Here is a 23647-nt window from a genome sequence, read left to right on the forward strand (position 1 = left end):
ATAAATGCCTGTTACTGGTGAGAATATTTTGGGTGCTTCACCAACAACAATCAACTCTCTTCAAAAATCTTTGATCCTGAATGGGCACTTAGGAGTTATTTAGAGTCAAGACAAAGTTCTACATGTCCAGTTTGTTTGAAAGGGATAGCTCTTTCCCCACCAGCAGGCAGTACACTAATCTCAAAATATTGTGGAGAAAAATGGATGTCACTATTTCTATCATAAAGCTGTGAGATAGTCAATTTCTATTATAGTGGAAAGAATTATCTTCATTTATTCACTCAATATTATTGAACACCTATGAACCAGACTTTGTGGGAAGGGCTAAGGTAATAGAGACAATAAAAAATGAAGACCCAGTCTCTGAAGCCCTGGAGTCTCAAGGGAATCCATTGTTTATGTAGGCCAGGCCACCGAAAGGTACTGGGTGAGATGCCCATAGGAACTGAGGGGAAGGACAAGTGTGGCACCCAACTCCATTTGAGAGAGATGGACAGGACTTCCTGGAGGTGACAGCTGGGCTCAGACTAAAAGAATAAATGGGAGCTGGCCAGGAACAGAAGGATAGGGAGCAGATCCTCAGCACAGGGACAGCATAAGCAAAGGCAAAGGAAGCAGGAAGCAGCTACTGGCTGCAGCCTGTTCCTGGAAGCCTGAGGCAAGCCGTGGGAGAGGTAGCAGGTGGGAGATGGGATCTCAAGGGGCTGTGGGTGCCTTGTCTTTTTGTTGTTGTTCTGTTCAAATGAGCTTATAAAAAAGAGCAGCCAAGCAGTGCAAACACATATCTGAAGTTAAGAAAATGTGTTAGAAATTGTGATAATAAAGATTATTGAAAACAGGAACACAAACACGCGCACACACACACACACGCACACACGCATGCAAAGGTAGATGGGGGCAATTCTTGGCTGCCTTACGTTCTTGGAGAGAGTGTTCAGGTGAGCTGGGGCCTCTGCTTTGTGTTTCGACCATCAGGATTGTTGTCATATAATTTGGCTAAGAACAGAACAGTTTAGGTTTATAGGTATTTTGCTTCAAATCATGTAAAATACCTGAGAAAAGAGCTAATTACAAATTTTAAAGAAATTCAATTTTTAACTATAGAAATCTTGACATCTTGACTCTTTCTGCTCTTTCCTAGATATTTGGAGGTTATTTTTAACTTAGAATCTAAGGTTCAACATGTTTAAACTTAATTATTTTAAAATATATCTAAGTAAAGATTGATGCTTAAGTAAATTATGAGTAATTTATCCAGTAATATTGATATATTAATTTGTAAGCATCTAGAGTCAAATTCCTTTTTATAGCATCTAGTGTATTGTGATAAATAACTTAAAGACCTATTTTTTAATTATGGGTGATCTGATATTTACATGTGCAAAGGAAAATCATATAGACTCAAATAATTTTGCTTGTGCTCTTAAGTTGAAAAAGCTGATGGCATTTCCTTTGAATCTTGCATAAGAATTTTAACATTAGTTTTTTCATAGGAGGCCTGAAAAGAGCTTCACATTTTTGTCTTGAAAGCGTTCCTATTCATCCTTTCCAATCCACCTGGAGAAGGTTTTTGACACCCAAAAGGATCTGAATGGCTGAACAAGTTGTTCTTCATTTGTTATGCTAACACTTGGCATTGGTTTACCATTCAGGAAATTTGGGTTCAAGTTCTAATTCCATCATTCACTAGCTATGGGAACTATCCACAAATTGGTAAACTCTCTGGGTCTTCATTTTCATTTTCTTTTTGTCTATTTTTTTAAACACTTATTTATTATAGAGAGACAGAGCTTGAGCATAGGAGGGGCAGAGAAAGGGGGAGACACAGAATCCGAAGCAGGCTCCAGGCTCTGAGCTGTCAGCACAAAGCCTCCCCCAGGGCTCAAACTCAAAAACTGTGAGATCATAACCTGAGCCAAAGTCAGACGCTTCACCAACTGAGGCACCCAGGCACCCCTTCATTTTCTCATTTATAAAAAGTATATAATTCCTGGGATAACAGGCCATTGGGAAGAGCAAATGAAGTTCACTTTATCATTTATTGGGGACCTACTATGTGCCAAAAATACACTTACAAATACAACTGTAGTTCAAACTGACCAAACAGTTATTTTTTTCCTGTGGAGTTCTTTTTGCCACTGCCTGGACTATAAAACTTAGAAATGTAAACAGTTGGGTAGCCACACTTACATAGCATTCAAAGAAATATCAAAATGGTTGTCCAATAGAGACCTGTTGGTCATAAAGTTGGTATGTTGACATAAAATCCTGACTAAATGTTTGAATTTAACGAATTCTAATCACAATTTTCAGCAAGGTTAAAAGGTGAACAACAGAATGCGTCATCTCTAGTCTTTTTTTCTTTCTTTCCCTTTCCTGTCTTCAGTAAATCAATCAAGCAGTCATTCAATCAGCCAGTAATCGCTGAACATCTATTATATGCCCAGAATGATGCTCATCACTGTCTCCATGTCTTTAGGCTTTTCTCCTACTTTCAAGTAGAACATCTGACTGATTTTTTCTGACTGACTGCAAGCCTTAGAATAACCAAGGAATTTTACAGTTATTTGATAAACTTAAGAGTTCTGCTGGTATCTACATATATATTAAATTATATGTATTATACATGTATATATTATATGTTACATAGATGATGAGAGGGAGATCTATATACCTGTATCTTGTATCTGTTAGGAACCAAAGTGCTTTCTTCCTATTCAGAGAAGCCTGGCCTTTATCGTTTGGTTCACCTGGTGTGTTCCTATAAGTGCATTGCTTTCTTACTGTCATTCCAAACCCTTTTATCAAATACGAGCCTGCCCTGTGAAATGGAGAGCACACAGACTCTGGCGTCCTAATTCACAGATTTGGCTCTGATTCCCATTCTGCCACCTGCCCACTGAGAGCCTCTAAACAATAGAGTTAATCTTTCCTCCGCTACGCCCTCTGCTTCTTACGAACTGTATGGACACATTTGTCTACATGTCTGCCCCTTTAGACTTTGAAGTCCTTGGGAGCAGATGCTGTTCCTTGTTCAGCGTAGCACAGGGTCAACTAGTATAGATTCTGGGGCTTGAATGCCTAGACTTAAATCCATTTCCTGTCACTTACTAGCTGTCAGACTCGAGGCAAGTAGTTGGCCATTTCCATGCCTCGGGCTCCTCCTCACACTGATAGTACCCACCTCACACTACTGTTATGAGGAATAACTCCATTCATATTTGTAGAGAACTTAGAAGAGCGGCACATAGTAAACACTATATAAGTATTTGTACCTTTAAAGAATTGTCTCTAACTTCAAAACCCAATATTGCCCACTTAATATATCTTTGTTGAATAAGTAGATAAAGTCACATAAATACTCTGAAACTCATTTTTCTCTTTAAAACTGATTTAACGAAAGCCATTTTCCCAGGTTACTGTGAGAGGTAAATGAGATAATGGATATTAATCATTATTAACCTAAAAGGTATACATGTTTTTTTCTTTTTTGCTGTTTATAAGGGCGATAGGACATTAACAAAATTGATCATAAAATGGTTTCAACACCTTTGCTTTGGAAGTGTATTGTCACTGTTTAATTAGACCGTTATTCCATTTGTTACACTATTGATTAGCACTGTTGAAAAGGTAGAAAACGGCAGGTTTTGACCCTGACCCATGGAATCTCAGAAAACAACCTCGTAATAAGACATGGTTTGCAATATGTGTTTGTTTAACATTAACCAACCTGTGAAGCTGAACAGCCCCGTGGCACATATTTATCCCTGAACCTGCCCTCAGAGCCAATGTTTAAACATGTAAATGTCCTGGTAGATTTGGACGATGGAGGGGGGGTTGGCTTGGCTTGGCTTTACTGGTTATTTATTTATTTATTTATTTTGGTGAGATGAACAAAACATGAAGACCCAAAGATATGCCGAGAACACATTTGCCAAATGCCAAAGGAAGCGACCTACGTTTTGCTTATAACTCTAGGATTTGAGATTTTGCTGGGTATTTTTACTAATTCTAATACTAATACTAATTTTAATACTGATACTAATTAATGCTAGTATTAATTCTAATACTAATTTCTACAAATTCTCAAGTAGGCCAGCTATAATTTTGATCGAATCATTGTCACTTGCTTCAGCTGCAAACCCCTTTTCATCATTCTCAGTCAGTGCACGGCTAAACCGACGACATGAAGGGCTCTCTGAGGCAGCTTCTTGATCAAATAGGACCCTGTAACTTCCATCTTTACATCTCTTAAACACAAACAAGTCTTACAAGCACGCACATATACTACTTTCTCGTTAATTTGAGGCTAACCTGGATACAACTGCTTAGAATTTGAAGTGAAGTCTAAAAGACTGTGCTGTTGAATCCTGTATTAGTTCCAGTTTAATTTGGTCTTTGTTAGAAATGGGGAAGCATACATGCAGGTGTTTTCATTGAGACAGCTTCATAGAAATTAAAAATAGCATTTGATTACAGTCTTTAGTGTTCTTCTAAAATATTCTTAACACTATTTGGGAAACATACCAGGTTGTTGTTTTTTGTGGGGTTTTTTTTTTTGGTATTTTTTTGTTTTTTCTTTTACCCATTAGGTGGTATGGGTATGAATGTGAATAACTCTACCGCTGATGGAAGTTGGTGATGTGCACGCTGATATTTTACTTCCTTTCTACCTCTTAACCTTTCAGATCGTTGCTCTTTGGGCGCCTGGGTGGCTCAGTCAGTTCAGTGTCTGACTTCAGCTGAGGTCATGATCTCCCAGTTTGTGAGTTTGAGCCCCACATCGGGCTCTCTGCTGTTACTGCAGAGCCCATTTCATATCCTCAATCTCCCACTCTCTCTGCCTCTCCTCCCCTTTCTCTCTCTCTCAAAAATAAATGACCATTAAAAAAAAAACAGTTGCTCTTCAGTTGCTGAATATTGAGCTGTTTTCACCTCAGCGTGAATATACTAACATGAACAAGTCCCTGTTGTGCTCCAAAACAGAGTAATATTGAAGTATATTTATTACATGAATATAGATGTCTTTAGGCTTAGAACCTACCCAGACTACTAAGTTTCATGGTCTTAACAACCCATTTTACAGGTTATAAGGGAGGTGCCTGAGCGGGTTCAGTGGGTTAAGGGTCTGACTTCATGATCTCATGGTTCATGAATTCGAACCCCATGCTGGGCTCTGTGCTGGCAGCTCAGGGACTGGAGCCTGCTTCAGATTCTGTGTCCCTCACTCCCTGCCCCTCCCCAGCTCATGCTCAGCCTCTCTTGCTTTCAAAAATAAACATTAAACAAATTTTTTAAAATAAATGTCTTAAGGTAAATTTAGTTTAAAAAAACCAGTCCCACTATTTTGGTGGTAGGAAAACAAAACTAGTCTGCTGAATTAGTCACCGTCCAATGTATAGACTGGTTTTCCCGTGGCAATTGTTAAGTAAACGATGTTTGTATTACTCCCGTCCCCCACTGTCACTGCCAGCGCCCCTTCAAGAAAAGAAACAATAGGAGCAAGAACTACATAATGAAAGAGAAGAGAAAATGAGACCACAGTGAACTGTTGAAAGACTCCCTAGGATTTTACTCAGGGTGTTCTGGTCAGGTTTTGGATCACAAGAAACATTACTTAAATATTTCTTAAATCTCCAGTACAACTTATTTTTATTACACTAACATAAGGATTGAGAAATATGTGGCAAAAAGATGAAACACATTTTCAGATGTCTTAGAGAAATCTCCTCATGATGACCTCAATAAGCTGAATCATTCCAGCTGGAGTAAAAAACCGAGGGCTCTGTTTATTCTTTTTCCTGGGATTTCAGCAAATAAAAGCACTCAGTTTTTATTATATACAACGGTCACAGATGTTTTGATATCCCCCAAGAGGAATATTTAGGTGTATAAATAGATTCATTTTTTAGTAAGCAGAAATAGATGAGGTCCTATGGCTTTGTGGCACATGGATTTTCACCTAAAATGTTTAGGAAAGGATTTTCTCTTAAAGCATTGCATTATCTCATCTAACCACAATTAGATCTTCCATGTTGTGGTCACTGAAATCATTTGAGAATAATTGGCACAGCTGATACATAAGAGGATTCCTGTGTTGACTAGATTGGAGGAAAAATCATTTTTCAAGGGTTCTTAGTGTTCAGAGGGTATCTACCTCACCTTCTATAACTCTATAAATCTTAAGTAGACAGGTAAATTAGGACCTCTTATTTTTTAGTTCCTTCCTTCCTTTTGTACAGAACAGTAACTGATTAAAGAAGGAATACGTATTCTTTATTTTTCTCCAAGTAAGATAATAACATAAAAACTGAGAATAGGTCCTGGCATACAGTACGGACTAAATAAATATTTATTGTTGGTGATGGTTGTATATTTTTAAATCAGTAGACCACATAAAATAGCCAAGATACTTAACATTTTTATGAGAACCTACTCTTAAGCAGTAGATTATTTTTGATTCAGAAGAATAATGGTAGTGTACCAACCAAACCGCAATTCAAAAATTTTAGTCAGTATTCTTGGCTGAAAACCAGCTGGCGATTCTAACTTCTAGGCCTCCTGGCCATTTCAGGAATGGTCTCCAAACTTTTGTTATTTACAATAGTCACAGATCTCCAGAAGAAATGGCTTCATTTTGCTTCCTAGTTTAGGGCCCCTTAAAACATTCAGCCACTTGGGAACTAGCATTTTTTGTCTTGTGTTAACTTGTTACAGAGTTAACGTTTCACTTGTAGGAAACCCTGAATGTATATATATATTTATGACAGAAATGCTGACAGTCTTGATGTCTCTAGCACCACCTCTGTCTGCTGCAATGTCTGTTTGTTCTAGTCTGGTATTCAGTAAAATATACAGAGTTCCCATAGCAACCATGCAACACAAAGTATATATGTGTTTCTACGATAAGAAGAGCTTTTTTTTTTTTTTAAAGGAACATTCAAAAACATGCTAGGTATACAGATAGAGTTTAGATACTTGGCAAAATGGAAATGTATGCAGTGATATTTTCATAGGAGACCATAATAATACTGAGAAATACTTACAATGTTCCTAAGTACTTTTTGTTACTTTTTTTTCAAAAGGAATCTTAAAGGTTTAGTATATTTGGCTGCATAACAGGGACTCTGGCAAAGAAGACACGAACACAGCAGTGTAAGAGTTTGGGTTAATGACTATCATTTTATTAAAAATGTGACATGTAAATATGCCTTATTTTGGATACTTTCTGTATAAGTTTGAGTTCGTTAAAAGTGAACCCCAAAGAATCCAAAAAGAACCCCAAACACTCTATACCAATTTCTAAGCAGCAAATGTAAAACATTTCTTCTTTATTTAGTGTGAGAAAATTATTTGTTTTATGGTAGATGGGCAAACGACTGGGTCTTCTTTTGGCCTCAGTTAGTATATTTGGTGACCAAAATCCCATGGAATTTGAAGCCCATCACATTTGACTATTTCTTTCCTTTCCCTACGCAAAATTGTGCTCTGTGATTTATTTTTCTCAGCTAATTTTGGTGGAGAATAATAAAAATGGACTCATATGGGCTACCGACTTCTTTTTCTAAATCTTTTGCAAAACTTTACAAATCTGCAAATCCAGATATGTATACATAAATAATAGTTTTGCTGAAAGAATTATGATTGGCTTTTTATTTCAATTTTGATTAAAAAATTTTAAAAAGGGACTATGTAGGAAGTAACAGCTCAGGGGAACTGGGGAATCTGGGTCCAGAATAACCTCTCACCAGTTGAGAGGATCAAATTCTTAAAGTCTGTGACAGGAGAATTCCAGGTTGTGTAACTTAATAGCTTACAGAGAAGATACAGTTTAGGATTAGGGCCAAGCCTGTGTGAATCTGTAAAATATCTTTATACTCCTAAAAGTAAAAATGTTACCAATGATATGATTACATATTTTAAATTGGTAGTAATAAAGATAATTAAATTTAGATTTGTCACCTTTTGCTCATGAAACTGTCTCCAGAGCATCTCCCAGAGCCCCAACAATTGCAAACTCACACTTTGTTGTATATAAATATACATATACCAGGGCACATTTTTAGGGTATTGACCTCATTCTAATAAAATGGCTAATGTCTTTCTGATCTTCTGGATTAGAAGCATTGTTTCCTGCTTGCTATCTACCAGTGTTGGCCCAGAAACAGGATTTACACAGATGTTCGAGATGGAAAAACTTCTGGAAGCCTTTTGGTAATGGACTAGGCCTAGAGGAGCAAATATTTCTGAAGCCTATTCCTCTGTCTCTCTCAAAGCAGGTGTTTCTAACCTGGGACATGTTAGACACTACATCATAGGACACAAACTGCCAGCCCTCCTGCACACTGCTTGTGGCTCCCTCCCCTCAATGCGAGAACCCAGCAAGCCTTACCCCAGGTCCTATGTTCCACTTGTGTGTTCCAAACCTTCACACAAAAGCATTTCTTCTTACTGTGCATCCATTTTCCTTTCGTTTCCACCTTCAGCCTCAGTTCTTCCTCTTTTCCCCTTAACTATTCTCAACTGGACTGACTGGGAATTTGTATGTACTGTATGGTGTTAATGCAACTTCAGGAAAGATGTAATGAAGCAAGTCCATATATACGGTGAGTTTTGTAGTTGCATGGCTGATTACAGTTAAAAATTACCATCATAAATTAATGTAATACAAATTAGATAATAGTCAATTATCAATAAAGGCTATATGCCCTTTAAAAGGCATTTCCTTTTTTTTTTTTTTTTTTAGGAGGTNCCTAGTATATATGACTAATGTAAGCATAAGGTGTTAAATTCTCTTATCTTTTCAACAGTTGAACAAAATAAAGAGAAATCCAACTAAACTTAAAAGCTGATAGTTTTTTGAAAAGGTTTGTGTTTGACTTTTCACCTTGGAAAATAGAATCTGCATGTTCCTCTGGCCTAGTAGCAGGGAGAGCTAGTAAGTGGGACCTTCACAATCTATTCTAGAACCTTTTTTTTAATGGGATAATCAAATAGGTTGGGCCAGTCCTCTGCTGGGAGTCTTTTGTTAGCTACTAGTCGACCCCAGGAGCAGGTCCGTGAGTTCTGCCACACCAGAGTCTTAAGACAAACCACAAAACTTTTGAAGCACCTCTGCAGGAGCCCTGCTTTAAATCATTCCAAACCATGTCCCCATTTTATTTAAATATTATTTATATGATGATTTTATTTTACTTTAAAACTAAGTTGTTTTTAGGCAAACCAGACTTATGGAATAGAAGAAGCAAGTGTATGTTCCTTAGGCACATGTTTTAAAATATTTGTTTATTTTGAGAGAGAAGGTAAAGGGCAGAGGGGGAGAAAATCCCAAGCAGGCTCCATGCTCTGCATGAGCCCAATGCAGGGCTTGAACTCCCGAACGTGGAATCATGACCTGGGCAGATATCAAGAGTCAGACGCTTCCCTGACTGAGCCACCCAGGCGCCCCCATAGGCATGGTATTTTTATAATCTTTAGCCAAGGTGTTACAGCATACGCCCCTAAAATGTTTCATTATTTAGCTTGGGTAATATAGCATATTTCATTCATTATGGAAAACTTAAAATTTATACAAATGTCAATAAGATAATGTTGTGAAACCTCACATATGTATTATTTAGCTTGAACAATTATCAACCATGGCCAGTCTTCCTACATCCAAACCACCACTCTCCCTCCCCCATGATTTCAAAGCAAATCCCCAATACATAATTTCCTAGTAAATATACTTGTATATGTCATAATCAGAAAGCACTTTTTAAAAAGTAGTCATGTGGCACAATTTTTAAAATCAAAACAACCTAGTGTTTACTGATGATGTCTTGAGACAATACAGAGAAAGCTGAGTAAGCACCTGGGTGAGGAAGCTGGGACACATTTCGAAATCTGACCGAAGGGCATTCCAGGTTGGCCAAGTTCTATCAGGAAGAAGTGTTAGGTAAATCATGGGTATTAAAACAAAGGATATTTGGACAAAATTAGGGAAAATGTAGGCTGGAGGATCCTCGAAGAAACAAAGAATGACAAGGTATAATTTTTCTTTAAAAGAGAAGCAATTTAGGGGCGCCTGGATGGCTCAGTTGGTTGAGCATCGACTCTTGATTTCATTTCAGGTCATGATCTCACTGTTCGTGATTTTGAGCCCTGTGTGGGGCTCTTTGCTGACAGTGCTGTGGAGCCTGCCTGGGATTTTCTCTCTCCCTCTCTCTGTCCCTCCCCCGCGCTCACTTGTGCTCTCTTGTGCGCTCTCTCTCTCTCCCCCCCATCTCTCTCTTTCCCCCATCTCTCTCTCTCAAATAAACATTTTAAAAGAGAGAGAGAGAAAGCAGCAATTTTATGAGGGTTAGATTTAAAGAAGGCAGACTATTAAAACTTGAGGATGACATTTTAAAAGTCTTGGAAATCAACAAAATTCAGAATATGGGAAATCTTATAGGACAAATGACTGGTCTCATCATCCAATAAATTGTAAGTGAGGAAAAAAAGATGAGGTTTGGCTGAACTTGTCTGTCTCTTAAACCTCTTTTAATCCATATCAACTAAAGAGTATATGAACCTCACTTCAATTCTGATTCAAACAAACTAGGGGTAAAGTAGAGATAATCAGACATATTTGAACACTGCCTGGATATTTGATAATATTAAGACTTATCTTTGTGGGATACATATTGAATCATGTATGGTTCAAATTATTTGACAACTTGGATTTTCTTGGAAATAATGTGGTAATGGTTGTGGTGAGGGTAGCAGGGGGCAAAGATATGGGTCTGGATGAAATATTACACACAAGTATTAATAACTGTTGAAGTTTGGCAAAGATGGAGTATCACTGTACTACATTCTACTTTGGAATATATCAAAAACCACATTAAAAAAGGTTTAAGTTTCCTAGTTGAGAACTTTTCTATATGTTTTTCGTGGTATTCCTCCTAAAAGGTTGAAAGCAAAAGGAACTATGAATTCCTTCAATTAACCAGAAATTTCTATTACCTAGCATTTTTGAGTTTTGACATTATCAATGAAGTCAACAAAAGATTAAATCATGTTGAATAAAATTCTAATTTTAAAATGGATCTTGCTGTATTCTAATTTCTTTGAAAATTGACAATCCATGATAGGTATAATTCCTTCTTAACTGGAACACTGCATTCTCTAGTTATATAACCGAGTTTTTCTATATCCTTAGCTAAACAAATGAAACTTGTTTTTATGTTTATTTCTTTTGAGAGAGAACAGTGGAAGAGGGGCAGAGAGAGAAAGGGAAAGAGAATCCCCATGGGGGGCTTGATCCCACAAACCATGAGATCATGCCCTAGCTAAAATCAAGAGTTGGATGCTCAACTGGTTGAGCTACACAGGCACCCCAACAAATGAGACTTTTGGGCAGAATTCTTCTCCTCTATGCCTGTGAAATTTATAAATAGCCGTGTGTACATGAGCATCAACAAATTTTTGTGGACACCCTCAGGGTTGGGGGTGTTATTAGAAGTAGTGTAGTACACATGAGTTCTAATCACTTGGCAAAAAGTAGTATTTAAAGTATGGCCCCAAGAACAAAATAAAATCAGAATCTATATGTGACTGCCTACCTCATCCCAAACTAATCTATGTTGCTATTTATGTAAAGTATCCCTATTCTGTTTGTAATCGCATGCTATGGTCTGAACACATCATTTTTAGATCTGTAATTCAAAACACAAAAAGGATTTGTTTAGAAACCAGTGTAAATAAGAGCACACTAAGATTATGCCCTTGATTGGATTGAACCTATGTTCCAGTGAAATATCAACCAAATTTGTAAGGGAATATCAGGAAAACTACTAATTTGGCATTATGCAGATCAAACAACCAGTTAATTCGTTGAACTTTTCACTTTTCTACGGCTGCAGATTGTATTTGTAATAGCTTCAAGGGCAGATGACTCATCGTGAGACTATTTTAATTACTCTTTGAAGCCAACATCTAGTATTTGTTTCTTTCTTCATAGAAATTTACTCATCGTTTGATTACTTCTTACCAAAAATAAAATCTGTGCCAAGCCACACATATTTCTGTTAGATCTAAGAAGGAAAGAATCTTTCTGCTTCACTCTGAGTCCCAGATTAGTGGGTGAAGATTAGAGACCACCTTCCTTGATAGGCATAGAGGAACCCTGTCCATTCCTATGACCGCAGGTAGGGTTGAGAGGCAGAGAAGCCTGAACTATCAAGTTTTCTAGTCTGCATCCTCCACTCAGACCATAGGCCTGTTAATTCTGTAAAGTCTGAAATCTCATTAAGTTATCATTAGTAATCATATTCATGACAGCCAGCCCTGTGCTAAGCATGTCGCAGAAATCAAATCAGTAATACCCTTACCTCTGAGGTAGGTAGTATTATTATCCCCATTTTACAAGTAAGGCAACTGATGCTCAAGAAGACTGAGTAATTTACCCAAAGACCAACTCTGGTGAACAGGTGACTGAGCCAGGACTCAACCGGCCCCCATTCCCACCCCCGACACATCTGACTGCAGAGCCCAGCTGCTAACAACATTCCATCACCGCTGGGTACCTACTTTTTTGTTGGCCACTATTCATAACAGGATCCCTGTTGTCAAGACCTGGAGCTGAACTGGAGGGCTCAGCATGGGAGCTAGGGCAAATGGAACAGGTTTCATGGAGGAAGAATGGTATGACTCCAGAGAGAGGAGCGTGGCTCCAGGCAGGAGAAACGGGATTGGAAGTTTGGCCCCAGTACTACCAAGACAACTGGAGTCCACTTCAGCTCACATGGAATGTTTGTGTAGAGTCTGGCTGAGGTTGACCTTGACTGCCAGGTTAAGGAGTTTGAACTCTATGGAATTCTGGCATAAAGAATGGAAACCATTATATTTGGGGTCATTCTTTAAAGTGTGGCTACTGCTCTAGCATTAGAAAATTGTGTGAAAGTAATTGTACAGCTGTTTGGTTTTTGTCTACACTGATACATTGAGGCGTTTCTATTTTTCTTTCAGAAAAAGCTCTATTTTTTTCACTTTAAAGAAAAAGTTTAAGAAACAAACCCCTTCAGTTACCCCTGAAAAAACCCCAAAGTCTGTAATGCTGGGAACTGTAGCCTGTGTGTCTGCATTTTGCATCATGCCCTTGGAATGACTGTCACCATTAGTTAAATTGGTAAATAGCCTAATACAAGAGAGGTAAACAAAATTCTGCAGGCCTTGTGTTCAGTCTCCTGACTTACAGCAAAGGGTTCACTCCCTCAAGATTGCTAGGCTGCATTATCGGCCCTACCACATGCTGCGGGAACTTAGGGTCCATATACAGGAGCTATATCCCAGAATAACAGCCTACAAAGTGATGTGAGGTATCTAACATTCACACAAAATAAAATAACTTACACAGACGGTACAAAGATTCTGTTCCACTTTGAAAAAGATTCAGGAAAGCAGATGTGCCTATAAAAGGAGTTATAAATTATTTTAGCGATGACAGTCCTATATATGTTTGTGCTTTGGAACCAGCCTCCCCTACCTACCCTCCATCCTCTGGCAGAGTTTGGAATAAGGAATATGTTTCTGGTAATGGAAATCATTAAAATGATGACTTAGCGTGATGCCTTCAGTTAGACTTGGATCTAGCCAAAGGCTCTAGACTGTTATTTTGTGAATGGACAATATGTCTCTGAAAAGTGTGAAATTCTAAAAACACAAACAGGCATTTATACTTTCGGGCAGGGGTACTTGGTTCCCTCCTCTGTTTAGGGAGGATTGGGTGGGGGGCAAGAACTTTAGGCACCAGCTAAAAGGGAGGGGTGTAAGCCTAACTCTTCTAAGTACTATTCAGAAGTGCTGCATTTCCTTGAACTAGTTACAGCCTTTGGAATCCAGGTTCCCAGTGCTTCTGGGTGTTCAGGTGAAGAAGCACATCCTTGTTTCAAAGCCTGATTTAGGGGGAGGTGTGCCTGGATGGCTCAGTTGGTTGAACATCCTGCTTCTGCTCAGGTCATGATCTCATGGTTAGTGGGTTCGAGCCCCATGTTGGGCTCTGTGCTGACAGCTCACAGCCTGGAGCCTGCTTTGGCTTCTGTGTCTACCTCTCTCTCTCTGCCCCTCTCCCACTTGTGCTCTGTTTCTCTCTCTCTCTCTCTCTCTCTCTCTCTCTCTCTCTCTCTCTCTCTCTCAAAAATAAAAGAAACATTAAAAATAAAAACACAAAAACACCTGACTTAAGTGAACTCCGGGAGATGCTCCCCCCACTGGAGGTGGTGGTGGTGGGGTGAATGGCCAGAATAGTATAATGCTGACAGTCTTAGGACCCTTGATAGATGCCCTGGGACTAATGATGCTAATTTGACTCTCAGTGACCCTTGTCAAAGTGGAGAGCCACTCAGTAGTTTCCAGCCATGTCCCCTGAGTTATCAGCTAGGTTACTGAGCACAGATTAGCAGGGGAATCCATACTACAGAGGCATTTTTAAAATTAGCTCCAAGAAATCTGAGTTATCCTATCTAACGATGAAGTCACAGAACAGACAATCCTATTGGTGTAGAAATCTTCAAAAGTGCAAGGTTTTATATCTTCTTGTCTAAACTCATAGGTTTTTTTTTTTCTTCCATATTCCTTTTCTCCTTTCCAGTGGGCCAGGGGTCCCTGTTTTAAATAAAAGTGTAGTTTATACATCCTTTTGCCCTGTCACACACACGTCATTTTGAAGTTAAAAACTTATTCAAATTTTGTCCTCACACTTTCCCTAACTACCCTTAGTATCTCTTTAATCCAACTGAAGTTCTGGACAAGTCTGTCAATTCTAGATAACACACCCCTAAGTATGGTGAGGCAGCTGGAATACTACTTAGCCATAAAAAGGACCCAACTATTCATACAGCAACTTGAATGGATCTCAGGAATGTTATGCTGCATGAAAAAAAAATCCACTGCAAAAAGATCACATATCATATGATTCTGCTTCTGTAATGTTCTCAAAACAATTAAAATATGGAGACGGGAAACCTCTCCTTGTCAGGGGAAGGAAGAAGCAGGTAAGTGTGGCTATCCAGGACTCACACAGGAAGATCTTCCAGGTGATGGAAGCTCTAGGTCTGGGTTGTGGCAGTGGCTGCACAAAACTATCCATGTGATAAAATGACGTGGAAACTATACCTATCGTACACACATACTGTATCAACATTGATTTCCTGATTTTGATCTTGCATGAAAGCTGTCGGATGTAACCATTGGAGGAAACTGGGTCAAAGGTGTATGAGGCCTCTCTGTGTTACCTTGACAGCTTCCTGTGACTCTACATTTAAACTTTTTATTTTGAAGTAATTTAAGTTCCCCAACAGCATGGACTTCTCTATACAGCAAGTATAACGACATAGAGCATAGTGACACATGCCAAAACAGTGCCAGATTTTTTTTTAAGTGTGCTGTTTCTAAAGAATTGCTTCAAAAACCAAAAAAGGAGTAATACAGTGACAAAATGTGTTCTTGGGACTGTAATAAAATCTCTCCATTTATGTCGTGCTGTGAACCATATGATTGCTTTTCAGGCATTCACAAAGCAAGGTTGGAAACACGAATGCTTTCAGTTAGACCACTTTCACAATCAAGATCAGTTTGATCATACAGTTTATAAGAACATTCTGCATCTATGTACCACATTCCTTCCATTTGGCGAAATTCCAGAAAATAAGACTATAGCATGGGTAGCCCCACATCGCATGCAAGAAAACTGTCTTAAACAGAAAGGGCTGCCTTCCCTCTCCCCTCCTTTTTTAGTTTTTTTTTTTTCTACTTCTCTTTCCAAGTCCATCTCCCTCACTCGCCTGGTTTCTCTAGCGAAGTCGCAGCAAAGCAGGCAAACTCTCGAGCCGCGCCTGTCCTCCTCCCTGGCGCCGCGACACAGCTCATGCTCCCAGCACGCAAACGGGCGGTGGCTGAGCAGGACAAGTGTCACCCATGAGCCACCGGCCACTGTCAGAGATGCTCCACGCACCGAGTACCAACACTGCAGACAAAGAGACGGCCTGACCAGCTGATGGCCAAAGTTGCCTCTTGGGGGGATTACATCTTTTTTTTTTCTTTTTTTTTTTTCCCTTAACATTTTTATAGTACCATGAGTGTACCCAGTGGTATAAAATTATGCCAAAACAAAGAGCAAAGTCCTTGTCCTGAAAAGTATGCAGTGTGAAAAGCGCACGAATGACGCAAGGAAAATGACAGGACAAACACAGGGTGGGTGAGGAGGAAAAGTTACCCTGAAACAGAGGGTAGAATCGAAATGATTTTCAACGGACCAAAAAAAAAGGAAAAGCCAAGTCAGGGCCCCAATTCCTAATAGCAGAGAAATTGAAAAACTAGTTTCTTTTAGCTGCTTAACAAACACTCCTAAATCTCACCATGTGCCATATATAATTCTTTATGAAGTAGGAAACATTTCCTTCATTTTATAGATGAAGAGAATGAAGCAGTGAGGTTAAGTAACCACCTCCATCTGGGCCATGCAGGTAGAAAGCGGGAGAGCCAAACTGGAAGCCAGTACATGCAGATGATAGAGCCAGGATCTAAATCCAGGAAGCCCAACTGTATGATGGAGCAGGGGTTCCTATCCACATGCCCTGATTCCCTGCCTGCATGCTTAATGGTGTCAGTAATGCACACTGAATAATTTAATTTAAAAAGATTTACACTGACTGTCAGTAAGACACAAATTCACTTTGCAAAAGCCTTTAATATTGCAGTGAAAACATGCTTGGTTAAAGAATAAATACTGTTTTGGGGCGCCTGGGTGGCTCAGTCAGTTAAGCGGCTGACTTTAGCTCAGGTCATGATCTCACAGTTCTTGAGTTCAAACCCCACTTCAGGCTCTGCGTCTGACAGCTCAGAGCCTGGAGCCTGCTTCCAATTCTGTGTCTCCCTCTTTCTGCCCCTCCCCTGCTCATGCTTTGTCTCTGTCTCTCAAAACTGAATAAACATTAAATTTTTTATTTATGTTATTAAATTTATTTATTAAATAAAATAATGTTTTTATTTAATAAAGAATTAAATACTGTTTTTAAAAAAACAGGTTTTCCTTCCTTCAGCAGACATGCATGAGTGTTTGTGCCAGGCACTGTGTGAGGCACCATAGAGACAAAAATGAGAGAAAACAATAGAATTGGAGATGGTGTTCATTTTAATGATGGATACACCTGAGATTTACCAGGAGAAATGGGGGCAAATAGCCAACAGGAAATAAGGGAACATCTCAATCTTATTATGCAGGGGATGACATTATTCTAGGCTCGACTGTCCTGTGTATTTATCCTTTTTTTCATTTCCTCTCTTCTGTTGTCTTCATTTTAATTATGACAGAGGAAAACACATGGTCAAAGAACATTTAGTATAGACATTTGTTAGCATTTCAAGTAAGGCTTTGGGTGGCAGAATAAATAACATTAACAATAATAGTGATCCCATATTTCGTGCTCACTATGAGTCAGGCATTAGTCTAAGCATTTTACATGTATTAACTCATTTAATCCTCATAACGATCCCATGAGGTAGGTGCTATTACCTACCTCATTTTGTTGCTGAAGAGACTGAAGCTCAAAAAGATTAAAAAATTTGCCCAGGGATATAATGCTAAAAAGTGGAGGATTTAATGTACTAACTGAAATAGGATTTGGATTGTTTATAGGTTTCATTTACCTTTTGAATTCCCTTCCAAAGAACAGTTTGAGTAACAGTATTTTACAAGTGTGGAAATGGTGAAAGAGGCAGGCAGACCTATGAGCCTGGGATAAGAAACTGGCATAAAAGATCCCTAAAGTAATTTACCCAAGGGATACAGGAGTGCTGATGCATAGGAGCACATGTACCCCAATGTTCATAGCAGCACTCTCCACAATAGCTAAAACATGGAAAGAGCCTAAGTGTCCATCAACAGATGAATGGATCAAGAAGATGTGGTTTATCTATACCATGGAATACTACATGGCAATGAGAAAGAATGGAATCTGGCCATGTGTAGCAACATGGATGGACCTTGAGGGTGTTATGCTGAGCGAAATAAATCAGGCAGAGAAGGACAAATATCATATGTTTGCACGTATAGGAGGACTAGGAGGAACTTGACGGAGGACCATGTGGGAGAAGAAGGGGGGAAATGGCGGGGGAAAGGGAGAGAGGCAAACCATGAGAGACTCTTGAATGCTGACAAAAACTGAGGACTGATGGATGTGGGGGGGAGGGAGGGATGGGCATGGAGGAGGGCACTTGTGGGGATGAGCACTGAGTGTTATGTAGAAACTAATTTGACAATAAACTATTTGTAAAAAAAAAAAAAAAAAAAAAGATCCCTAAAGAAACAGGAGACAGTGGGAGTTAAGTTCTCCAAGTCTGTTATCAAGAGCCAGAATCCTAACTGGTATAAACGTCTACCTTGGAGCAAGGAGGTTGATATCATTACTGTCACTCTATTCTCTTATCTCACTTTGTTGTTGGTTTTTTTTTAATACATTTTTCCTTCCAGACTCTTCTGCAACACAGTAAAATAAAACCACTAAAAACTAAAATAAGGAGAGAAATCCTTCCCAGCTACCCCCTCCCCATCAGAAGAACTCAGAAAAACATTTGTTTTAGAAATCGCTTCTGTGATTGTATAAATTGCATCTTTGTTAAAATGGAATATTCCCTTGAGAACCAGAAAAACAACTGATTTTCCCATACAGAGGACAATAAAGTCTGGTCTTTCTGTTTGAGTGAAGTGTTTAAAACTCTAACATTACAAGGAGTCTAAAAAATTATAGTTCTCTATTATATGATCATCATTGAATGATAAAATAACAAAATGTGTTGCCAACTCCTGTACTCGGTCCTTTTGTTCCTTATTAGTTCACTTCTGAAATGCAAGGGCAGGACAGATCTTTGGGACCCCTACAGACAGAAGGAGTGAGGACCTCACAGGACACCCCTCCTTACACGCTCCACTTCCCAGTACTGAACTCCTAAATTCCCAAAGTGGCTCACACTTTCTCCTTTCTCCCTTCAGGCTGGTCTCTGTTGAGAATCCTCTCCCACTTCCTTCACTTCTTTGCCTGGTTAACTTTTATTTCTACTTCACCACCTAGCCCAGGTATTACCGAGTCTTGAAATGTTCTCTGACCCGCTTCCTAAGCCAGCTTCAGTGGTGGCATGCTCCAATCTGAATTTTTCCCAGGCCATCAATATGCAGTTAGTGTGATTGTTTGCTTATTTATTCCTTCCTCGCCTAGACTAGTTCACTTATTCAACAAACATTTCTCTGGCACATTTGCCCAGGACTGTGGTGGGTGTTAGGGAAACAGGGACAAAAGAAATGCCCTCACAGGGTTCCTGGAAGATAATGCTACTCAGTGATTGTTTGTGTAATGAATGAATGGAATTAAACCATCACAAAAATAGAAGGAAGGCCACAGGAAGGTAAGCAGCCATGTAAAAGAGAATTGGCAGTTCATTTCTTTCACCGCGCATATCCTGCCCTGTCGTGTAACATCTTTCTAAACCTCTTTTTTCCTTAAGTTTTTGTTTTCCTAGTCACCTTTCTTTCTGCTGGCTCAATTGGAAGCAGGCACTCAGTTCTAATGCCTGCACTGTCACTTACCAGCTGAGTGACCCTTGGCTCTTCCCTTAATTTCTGTGAGCTTCAATTTCCTCCTTTGTAAAAGTGGAGATAACAAACACCTATACCCCGGAAGTCTGTGAAGATTAAAGGTGATTCACGTATGTAAAGGCCTTGGCTAAAAGTCTGGCTCTTGGAAATTCTCTTCTTTCTTTCTCTCTCCCCTACTCCCTCCCCCTTACCCTTCCTACAAGATGTCCACAGCGGCAAGCAAGATGACTTAAGGTGATACATGAGGCACATAAAAAAAAAAAAAAACCCAAGTGTACTTTTTTGATATATGTCAAAAATATATAAAAGTAGTATATATATAAGCCCCATTATACCTTTGATTTTTTTTTTTGTATAGAAGTCATTTCTTTGGATAGTAAAAATTTAAAAAAAAAAAGGGGGGGGCTTTATTTAAAAATAGTTAGAAAATATCCTAGTAAGTCAGTACTAGGATAAGGATAAGGGGGAAGAAAAAGGCATAGCTGCCTGAAAAACACTGAGGAAATAAACAAGGACAATGACATGAAAGAAGAAAAACATTTAACACAGAAGTCCACAGCAGCTATATTTATTATGCTTGTCCTCAGCATTTGATAAACTGACAAGTAACCATAGGTATACTATGCATTTTTCAAATGTCACTTATTGAAAAAAAATCTAGGGGCGCCTGGGTGGCTCAGTCGGTTAAGTGTCCAGCTTCCGCTCACATCATGATCTCACGGTTCATGGCTTCGAGCCCCATGTCAGGCTCTGTGCTGACAGCTCAGAGCCTGGAGCCTGCTTCGGATACTGTGTCTCCCTCTCTCTCTGACCCTCTCCTGCGCTCTCTCTCTGTCTCTCTCTTTCTGTCTCAGAAATAAATAAAACATTAAAAAATTAAAAAAAGAAAAAATCTAGTTCTGGGCCTGCAAAGATTCAGTCTATAGGTATATCATCATGTCTTGGCTTTCTTTGCATTGGATTAGTCTGTAACAGACAGAAAGTCAGCTTGGGGGTCCCTGAAAGTCACCTGTCCAGTTCTGCCCCTGATAAAAGTACAAAGTGAAAGAGAATTGTTCATTTAGATTTAAGAACAATTCATTGCCCAAATAGGATTTCCAAAGAGGTTCTATGTTCCCCACACTGTGTATGTCCCAATCCTGCTCTGTAAAATGAGGATAATAATAGAATCTATTTCATATGGTTGTTATGAGGATTTAACATAAAAGAAGCAATAACATAACATAAATAGAATAACAGATAGATCTGTTAAGCCATTGTCATCATTGATTCAGTACAGACTAGCCTCCTTGGAGCACCTTGCATTACATACTCCTCTATCCCTGCAGCCTTGACAATTATTTACCCCCTTACACCAGTCTCCCTGCTTTTTAGTGTTTTGTGATAGAATCAACCCAAGAAAAGCCTTCTGTCTGTGAACACCTGACATTCAATAATTGGGCAAAGTTCACAAAGTCTCTTCAGTTTCTGTCCTTACAAACTTCTACCCAGGCCATGGATTTTTCTGAGCATTCACGTGTTAGCATTTGAGAAGCTGTATTACACAAGTGCACGCGCGTGTACACACACACACACACACACTCGTGTTCCAAGTGCGAGAGTCCATCAATCTCAGTGACCCCTTAGGGACTTGTTTGCAGTGGGGCTTATTCCCCGGCCCCCACCTCTCCCCAAGATTAAGGTCTATAAAAGGTTACAACCAAAGCTGAGCCAAAGCCAAAGTAGAGCCCTGGCTACCAGGCCCTGGAAATGGTGATCTAGGTGTAGCGTGTTCTTTTTACAACATAAGACAAGTCATTATGACTGTGTGCGCTGCCTGGAAGCAAATAAATAAATACGAGTATAAGAAATCAGTAATCTGGGAAGCAGGCCAACTCTCCCTCCTTCCCCCAGGGATGAGAAGCACCACAGCTCCCAAATGTGTAACAAAGAAAGCCCGGCCGGGAGCCTGGGGGGGTGGGGGACGCGGAGTTAGGAGTCGGAGGAGCACCTGGTGAGGCGGGGACGCCCTGGGTGGCCAGGGTTTGCTTACACCTCCAGGGCCGCAGTTTCCCCTTTGCCACTTTTCTCAGGATCTAAGACACCCTGGAGACAGGGAAAGATGCACTTTTGCACTGAGAAGTTGACATCAAGAGACACTCCGTCCTCCGGTGAAACCAGGACCAGGGATCTAAACGCTCTGCTTAGAACTGAGGCTCGGGATCTCCAGGTCCTTGCCAAGTCTCTCAGGGTCCCAACTACTGCCTCCTCACTGCCCGGTACACGCCCTGGCATAACAGCCACCAAGCCTCCCAGGCTGGGCTTCCCGGTTTAATTTATCGCTTTCCTCTACCCAAGCCAGCAGGCCGGTGCGCATCTCCTGAGCTGTCCCGGCGCACACAGCACAGGCGGGGCATTCTCCCTACCTCTCCCTGCAGGATCACTAAAAGAAGCCGGGGGCCCGCGGGGCGCACTCTGTGCCTCGGCACCTCCACCCCTGCCAGCGGCCAGGGCGCAGCGCCCACCGGTGCAACCGCCTGCGAAAAGCCACTCCCCGTGCCATTCCCAGCGCACGGCGAGCTCGTCCCCGCGCTCTCCTCTCTCCTCTCTCGGACTCGGGAGGCCCCCAGCTCGCCCCTAGGAGCTCTCTGTGTCTGCGTTCCCTTCCCTCTTCTCTTCATTCATTCTCTTATCTCCATTTTTCCTCTAAGCCTCACGCTGTCCTGGCTCTGGCCTCTTGTATCTTCCCGGCTTCACCCCTCTCTCCGATGTCCCCTCTACGATTCCACTCGCCTTTCCCGCTCCGCGTTTCTGCCCCTCTCCTCCCTTCTCTCCAGTGCGCCCCAGGCTGCCCGGGCCCACGGCGCCGGTCGCCTCCCTCGGAACTTCGGACTCCGTGTTCGAACCCGCCGCCGCCCCACAGTCAGGGCCCCAAGACCCAGCCCGACCCTCGCCTTCCTCCTCCCTCAAGGAGACTGTCTCGGGACTCCCCCCGGGGCCACAGACCCCCACCAGGGGAACCGTGCCGGCCTGGCCCGCGCAGCGCAGCTGTCGGGGACAACGGGTCTATTTTAGGTCCAGCACCCAATGTCCCCGCCCTGAGGACACGGGCCCCGGCCCCGCGACTTGGGTAGCACTTGCCAGCACTGATCGCAAGCCGACTGGGTCGAGGCTGGCGGCGCGGCCACCACTGTGGAAGGCGGTCCCAGGACACCCAACTGTAAATCCCAGGGCCTAGGGGATCGGGGGGGCGGGGGCACCCCAAGCCCCAGCCACCTCCTCCCGCCTCCTGGGAATGGGCTACCTTGGTATAGCCACCTCTTTTGCAAAGGTAGCCGCAAAGGAGCCTTCCCAGCCAGTTCCCTTTACCTCTGTATGCCCTGGTTTACTTAATTTCTAGTCAATCGGTCATTAGCCACCCAAAGCGCGATCCTTTGGAAAATCTGGTTAGAATCTGTTTGTCAATCAACAAACAAGTTACGAAGAGCCGCAATACCTAACCTAAGTCCCAGAAGGTTGAGGGAACGGACTGTACACATGTGCATTCCCTGTGCACGGAATCACACAATCACCAATGCGGCTGGGATCCTGCCACAAGTTCGCACACCGACAAGTCCCTAAGCCTAGCAGAAAATGGAAAGTATCGCTCACCTGCGTCTTTTTCTACTTCTGCCGATCCGGGGGAAGTATCGGAAAAGGGTGGATTGGGAGACCCTCCTTTCTTTTCTTTTCGCCTTTCTAAAGAGTGGAAATTTCCATCATGTGATAGGGGGCAGCATCCCCAGTGTCGCGTTTCCTGAGGACCCTCCCTTCCAGCTGAGCCGCCAATCGTCAGGCGGCAACCTGAGATGTAAACAGAAGCATCCTCCCAGGTGGGCTGAGTTGTCCAGCTGTCCAGCAAGAGTGAAGCCTGGGAGCTGCCAGCACCTGCTCCCTCCTTTCTGGGTCCCGACAACCGGGAAGATCTTGGTGTGAGTTCGGGTTTTCCTTGTTGTTGTTTGGTTGTTTATTGTTTTGTAAGGAAGTCTCAAGAGTCAAGGTTGCACTTGTTGAATC

General features: G+C 41.0%; 1 protein-coding gene across 1 annotated transcript in view; it reads right to left on the reverse strand.

Moving 5' to 3' along the window:
• Nucleotides 1-23324, reverse strand: part of SLC38A4 (solute carrier family 38 member 4) — a 70636-nt gene extending 47312 nt beyond the window's left edge. Inside the window, exon 1 of the mRNA XM_077753253.1 lies at nt 23243-23324. The gene's annotated coding sequence lies outside the window, so the exon portion shown is untranslated. The remainder of the gene's footprint in view (nt 1-23242) is intronic.
• Between the last annotated feature and the right edge of the window lie 323 nt (nt 23325-23647).

This window comes from Crocuta crocuta, unplaced genomic scaffold, assembly GCF_008692635.1.
Source record: "Crocuta crocuta isolate KB4526 unplaced genomic scaffold, BGI_CrCroc_1.0 scaffold30, whole genome shotgun sequence".
NCBI classification, from domain to species: domain Eukaryota; kingdom Metazoa; phylum Chordata; class Mammalia; order Carnivora; family Hyaenidae; genus Crocuta; species Crocuta crocuta.